A 6,142-nucleotide genomic window follows, 5' to 3' on the forward strand; every position below is an offset into this window, starting at 1 on the left:
CCAGGGAGGTTGAAAGGTTTCGTCCTGGACGCCCGGTAGCTCTCTCTGCCACGTTAGTGTCCGGGGCCTCCAACGCTCTCAGAGGGCGCGAACCCAATCGACGACAAGCCCACACTTTTGATACACATGTGTACAGGTAATAGCGCGCAGTTCGATGTCATTGGATCAACATTTGCTCACACAAAAGATTTGGAATGGTGTTGCGGTGGTTGGCGATTTTTTTGCATGAAGCAGCCGCAAACGCTTCGCTGGTCGTGTATGATAGTACACCATTGCTTTTGCATTCAGGCCCCATGGGAATGCGATTGCTGCTGCCTGAGATCGCAGGCACAACTTGATGCACAACACATTCATGGGTTATCTCGATTGAATTTGATAATGATAGTTCTCGCGGGAACCACTACTGTGTCTGCTGAGACTGCGGAGCAAAAGGAACGGTCCGCGTAAACGTGAATTCACCTGCTGTGCTTTTCGTTGAGAGGTACTAGAATTGACATGCGAGAGCTGAAGATCAAGGCCTTAAGGTTGAGGGCTGAAGGTCACAGCATATTAGAAAAGCTTCAGCTTGAACCATCTGCATGGCAGGAAAGTCCGTTCTACATGATGCATCCAACTTACCAAGCTGTAACTTAGGAAACCCATGAACAGTGCGTTGCGGAATTATCACTGGAAATAATCGGATGTTAACTCGGTAAAACTTTCAGATAGGAGGCCTTGGGGATCCAGGACCAGGTCGCGTTGTATTATTACTCGTTGAAATCGATGCGTCTTATTATAGTTGACTGCTTGTCCATTAATCCTGCTGACGTAGTCTCATCGTCTAGCAGGTAAAAGCAGCAGAAGAGAACTTCTCGGAGAACAGCGTCAGGCCTAGTTTTCGAAGTTATTCCGACATTAATTTGACAGCTTTCTGGAGCCCCACGCACCTGGGGACGAGTCTCCCGGTGCATATATCGCTTGCATAAATTATGAACACGTGTGGATGACAAAAGGAATCAACAAGGCCGACAAGTGCTACGGTAAATATCGTGGGGCTCGGGTCCCCACCTTGTGGTACACCATGGGATGTACTATAGCGTGCGATCTCATGCCAGTCTGCGTTTGCACAAAAGACGATCAAATAGCTGCATGTCCATCGAAATACACTGGCCTAGTAAGCCGTGCTGATAACGACACACCGCGGTCTACCCAGTGCATCGACGACGTCTTGTAGAGATTCGCGCCGCCCATTTTAGCAACGTAAACGTCAACGATGTATTAACGACTGTGTTCGCGGGTTTTATCGACCTAGCGATTGCGCATGGCGAGAGCTGCGAGCAGTCTTAATTTTCTCAGCAATGATATTTTTCGTTCCGGGTGAACTGGCGACAAAATTCCAGCCTCTGCTGAGTGTCGCTTCGTAAAAGAAAAAAGTTGTTTAGGTGCAGTCTTTAGCGTCGAGCTTGAAATGCTTCTATCCGTCTTGCAGCACTTGAAGGTAACTTTCCTTGTGAAGCGTTAGCAAGCTGGCCTGACAGAACCGGTGCTTCGCTTGAATAGGGCGACATTAGGTAAAATTCTTTATTGGACGCGCTTTTTAATAATGTGCATGCACTTCTTTGAGGAGTGTATTGCTAATGAATTTACTTTGTAGCACTCCCATGCCGAAGTCTGCTTTTTGATTTCTGCTATAGAAGCCGCCAATTTACACCTATACGCCTATGAACGGAGACAAATGAAATGCCGGCGAACATGGCACCACTTGGATCGTTCGCGCCGTTATCATTATCAGTTTTTGGCGCTTACTTTTTTGTCACTCTTATCTGTAGGCCTCGCGCTGAAGGACAGAAAAACAAATGACACGTGCAGCACATCGAGAACGAATTATCTCTACTTCCTCTATAGCGGCGAGGGATGCGCGATGTCTATTGAAGGTGGATGGAGAAACTGCGCCTCGGTAGCTCAATCGGTTAGAGCATCGCACGCATAATGCAAAGACGTGGGATCGTTCCCCGCCAGCGGCAAGTTGTTTTTTCACCCACTTTCATTGCCATTAATTGATCATTTCCTTCAGTTAGCGCAAATAATTTCTCCTATGTTTTCCTTGGTGTCCGTGTTGGCTTCTCATGATATGATTAATAAAAACCTGGCCCCTTGGTTAACCCTCTTTCTTCTCGTTCACACGTAACAATATATATCACAGAATCGGAGAAATAACAGATTGCGTCCAATTCACAAACATGTACGAGTGTGTTGCTAACATGGCGGCGTCCAGGCGCGACCATTAAAAGCCGCACAAACGGTGTTGTCACTTTTTAAATGATAGCAACCTAGTGTGCACATACAAAAAGGATCACTCAGTTCAACTACAGCTGCGGGAAATACATGGAGGAAGAGCTCCAGAAAAGGCAGCCAATCCGAACCCAAAACAATTCTGTTTTTTCTTTTTCTCTCCTCTCTTTTTTTTTTCTCGCGTTTCTTTTCTTTTTTTTTTGCAGGGAGGGGGCGGGGTCATTCCGTAACCATAATGTTCCGGTTGCGATCTTTGGTTCAGCCAAAATTAACGTTCTGTTTTTTTTCGATTTTTTTTTCGGCTTTCGGTTCAGTTCTGGTTCGATGCCCGGAACTGGACTGCTAGTTTTCACCCGCGTAAAGCGGTGGAGACTATCAATCTGACGCCGACTACCTTATGGTTAAGAGAGTCGGAGTGGACGATGGATATCGTAACTGGCTCCGCTTTTGTCACACTCCAAGACTGACCGGTGAGCCAGAGACATCAAGCAGTATTTTAAAGTCGTGCCGACCCCTGTTGGCTACGGTCGCGTATTCCACTTCAGTCGCGTTCAATGTGATCTCCTACACCGTCCCCATAGTCGAAGGGGCTCCAAGTTTGCACGGCTGCACCGACATACGGAAAATTTGTTTAATAAATGACAGCGATCGGAATGGCATTCAGTCATCCAATTACTGGTATGTCGGCGCCGCCATACAGTCTTGGGGTGCCTTCGACCACGAATGTCATGTTGCAGCTCATATTGAACGCGACCGTACATACTCGCAATAGGTTTGTCTGTTCCTATAGGCTGTGACCTGCGTTTCTCTGCCCGTCCGCAATGGCGCTGATGGCTCTCTAGAACGCGTTAGCAGGCAACAAGCCCGAAGATATATACAGCCAGGCAAGCTCCTACAACTTCGCAAATGTATGCATACATGAAAGCCAAAATGATGTACCGAGTTTACACAATCCATGTGCACAGGGCTGCACAATTTGTTATGCACGATGTGTGGAAAAGAGCCCCGCACTGAATATTTAAGCATGTGTCGACAGAGACTTCAAATTTCTTTCACATAGGGTTATACGGGTACTAACGGACAGGTTGGAAGCAGTGCGCCTCTGGCTACGCCATGTCACTCCTATACAAACAAAAAGTTTTTAAACAGGTAAATAAAAAGTTCATGAAGAAGAGGACACTTTGTAATTCGCCAACACTAACACATACAAGCGTGAAAGAAAAAAATGGCTGTGGCTTAGGTAAGGTTAAGCCCAGGATGCGAAGCATACTAGCCTTTATTTTAGTTGTTGAACCACTGTTTAGCCTGGTGAACTGCTGTTGCTTGGCTATATTTGGTTCGGCTAGACGAAGAAACAACTCATGCATTACTTCTTCGCCTTCAAGAGTGGAACGCGACAGCGTTCCCGTCGACCCGCCAAGGGGTGTAAGACAATGGGCTACAGGGCAGCGACTACGCGCCCCGCATTGGACGCGGTGAGCGTCGAGCAAAGCAGCGTTCGGCGCGGCAACGAAATGTGCGCCTGAGCAAGAGACGCACGCCTTAGAAACAGCGCGTTTCTAAGGCAACACCGCATTCACTAGAGGCGCTTTTGTACCGCTTTGAAGCGTTGTACTCGTGGCTCAGTGGTAGCGTCTCCGTCCCACACTCCGGAGACCCTGGTTCGATTCCCACCCAGCCCGTCTTGCAAGAGTTGAGCCAAAGCCACTTCTCCTCTGTCGTGACGTCACGGTGTCACGTGATTTCATGGTCACCGCCGCGCCTGAGGAGCTGGGTTGAGCCCTCGTAATATGCTTCGCATAAAAGAAAGAATACGAAACATCAGCAACGAAGGCGAGTCACTGCATAAAATTAAGCATAAATTCCAAAATCTCGTCCCGAGTATTTAGAGCACACGCGCGTACTTAAAAAACATTTATTTCACCCTACTGAAAGCTGGCCTTTCAAGACCACCAGTTGGCCATGGACCGAAGAATGGTTTTAGTGGAAACAGTGCTTGAAGCAACTGAAGGCTCTCATGCTTCTTCAACGGTCAGTGTGATTGACGTAGACCTCGGAGCTCCAAGGCAAACTCGAAGACATATTACTGCAAACAGCGTCAGAATGGCACTTAATATTAATTGCAATTTTAGCTGGAAGTCATTGCCTGTGTTTATTTTCTTCCCTTCATGTAGTCCCCTTCTCGCGTTGTTTGCAGAAGCATTTCCTCGTACCAGCAAAACAAGCTAATCATCATATTGAATCTCGAAGACTTCTTACAATCATTATGTGCAACTTCTTTTATCCTGAGCTTCACAAAGCATGGGGCGCCGGCAGTGATTGTCCTAAACAAGTTCGCACTAAAGTGACGTGACGCTTCAACAGGTTATCCGCAGAACTCTCCCACCGCGCTCTAGCCAGATATCTATGAATTTGCATAACAGTGCTATTAACTTTCCATAGCTTTCAAGTAGCGGGTTCATACTAATCTCCAATCAAGAATAATTCCAAGACAGTGAGTTATTTTTACTATTTCCGATTCTTAAGATGTTTTCCTGCAAACCCTAAGACGGACAGCTGATGCCCCCTAACAGTAAGAATTCGTTTACTTCGTTAGGCGCGTCCTGCACGGTTTCTTGTATGATCTGATGCGTTTGCCCAGATGTCAAAATGCAGATGCCTGTATATATTGAGCGACACGCGTTCGGTGAAAAACGGCGTGGCAGCTGTGGCATTGCTGCGTTGAATAACGCGCAACTTAGCACGCTTTCCTGACGTACTCTATGTGCCACCGTACGTTTCGAGATTTCTTCTTTTGGTAGTGTCCATGCTTGTGAAAAAATTGGGTATTAGACATAGTGCCTTTCCTCTAATGCCGAGTAGCACTAAGCCTTCGAGAAGACCTAGGTGCCTAGCGGTGGTCGTATGCCCGTTTGTTGTCCGGGAATATGCAATTGCAATATTTCCGCTTTTTCTTTCATGCTTCACACAAGTAACTAAATCCATAATGCCGTCCGTAGTACACTGTTCCGAACGAAAGCCTGACATATCTCGAGGTAGTGAATTTCGTGTCTCATTCTACTACTGTATGAGCTCATTCATAAGCTTTTCGATTACTTTGGAGCTGCAGTTTGTGAAGTTTACTGGTATGTATGACTAGACTCATGGCGCTTCTCCCGGGATTCAGAAGAGGCATCACTCTGGACTGATTCCACGGAAGAGGCACTTGTACGCTCCGACATACCCCATTAAATACGTCCGAAAAACATTATGCGTTCCGAGGCCCAACAGTTGAAAATGTACTGTGTCACGGTATCAGGACGAGGTGCCGTTCATTTATTTGACGTGTTCAACGTAGGCACGAACTCCTCTAGTTGAAATATTTTCAGCAAAGCTGGCTTCAGCCCTTGATCTACTCTCGTTTAAGCCAGTGTTACTCGTATCATGTAACTCTCACAGTTCTTCTTCTTTAACAGGCTGCACACACGCCGTGTTATGTAACGTAAACGTAAGCATAAGCATCTTTACTTGCCGCGGCACAACTTAAAACTATAAGTATCTTATCTGATTTACTTACACATACTCGCGCCGTTGACACCAGTTTATACGGACACTTCCCCATAAAAAGCAGCAGTCGTTGGGAAATAGATTATGAAGGCCCCTCACCTGAAAGATATCCCAAATGTTCAGTTCGTATTGACCGACCTGTACTTACCGAAAGGCATAAACACTCGAAATACTTCTAGCATTGCGATACACTAGCTCCGCAATCGCACTAGATGGATAAGGACAGGAGCACTGATAACAAATGACCCGTGAGAAACACGTGCCCTTGCGCAAAGCTGTTGACGGCGGTAACGGGCGATCTACGGCACGATTGGCAGTGTCCAAC

This window comes from Dermacentor albipictus, chromosome 4 (assembly GCF_038994185.2).
Source record: "Dermacentor albipictus isolate Rhodes 1998 colony chromosome 4, USDA_Dalb.pri_finalv2, whole genome shotgun sequence".
In the NCBI taxonomy this organism is placed as follows: Eukaryota; Metazoa; Arthropoda; class Arachnida; order Ixodida; family Ixodidae; genus Dermacentor; species Dermacentor albipictus.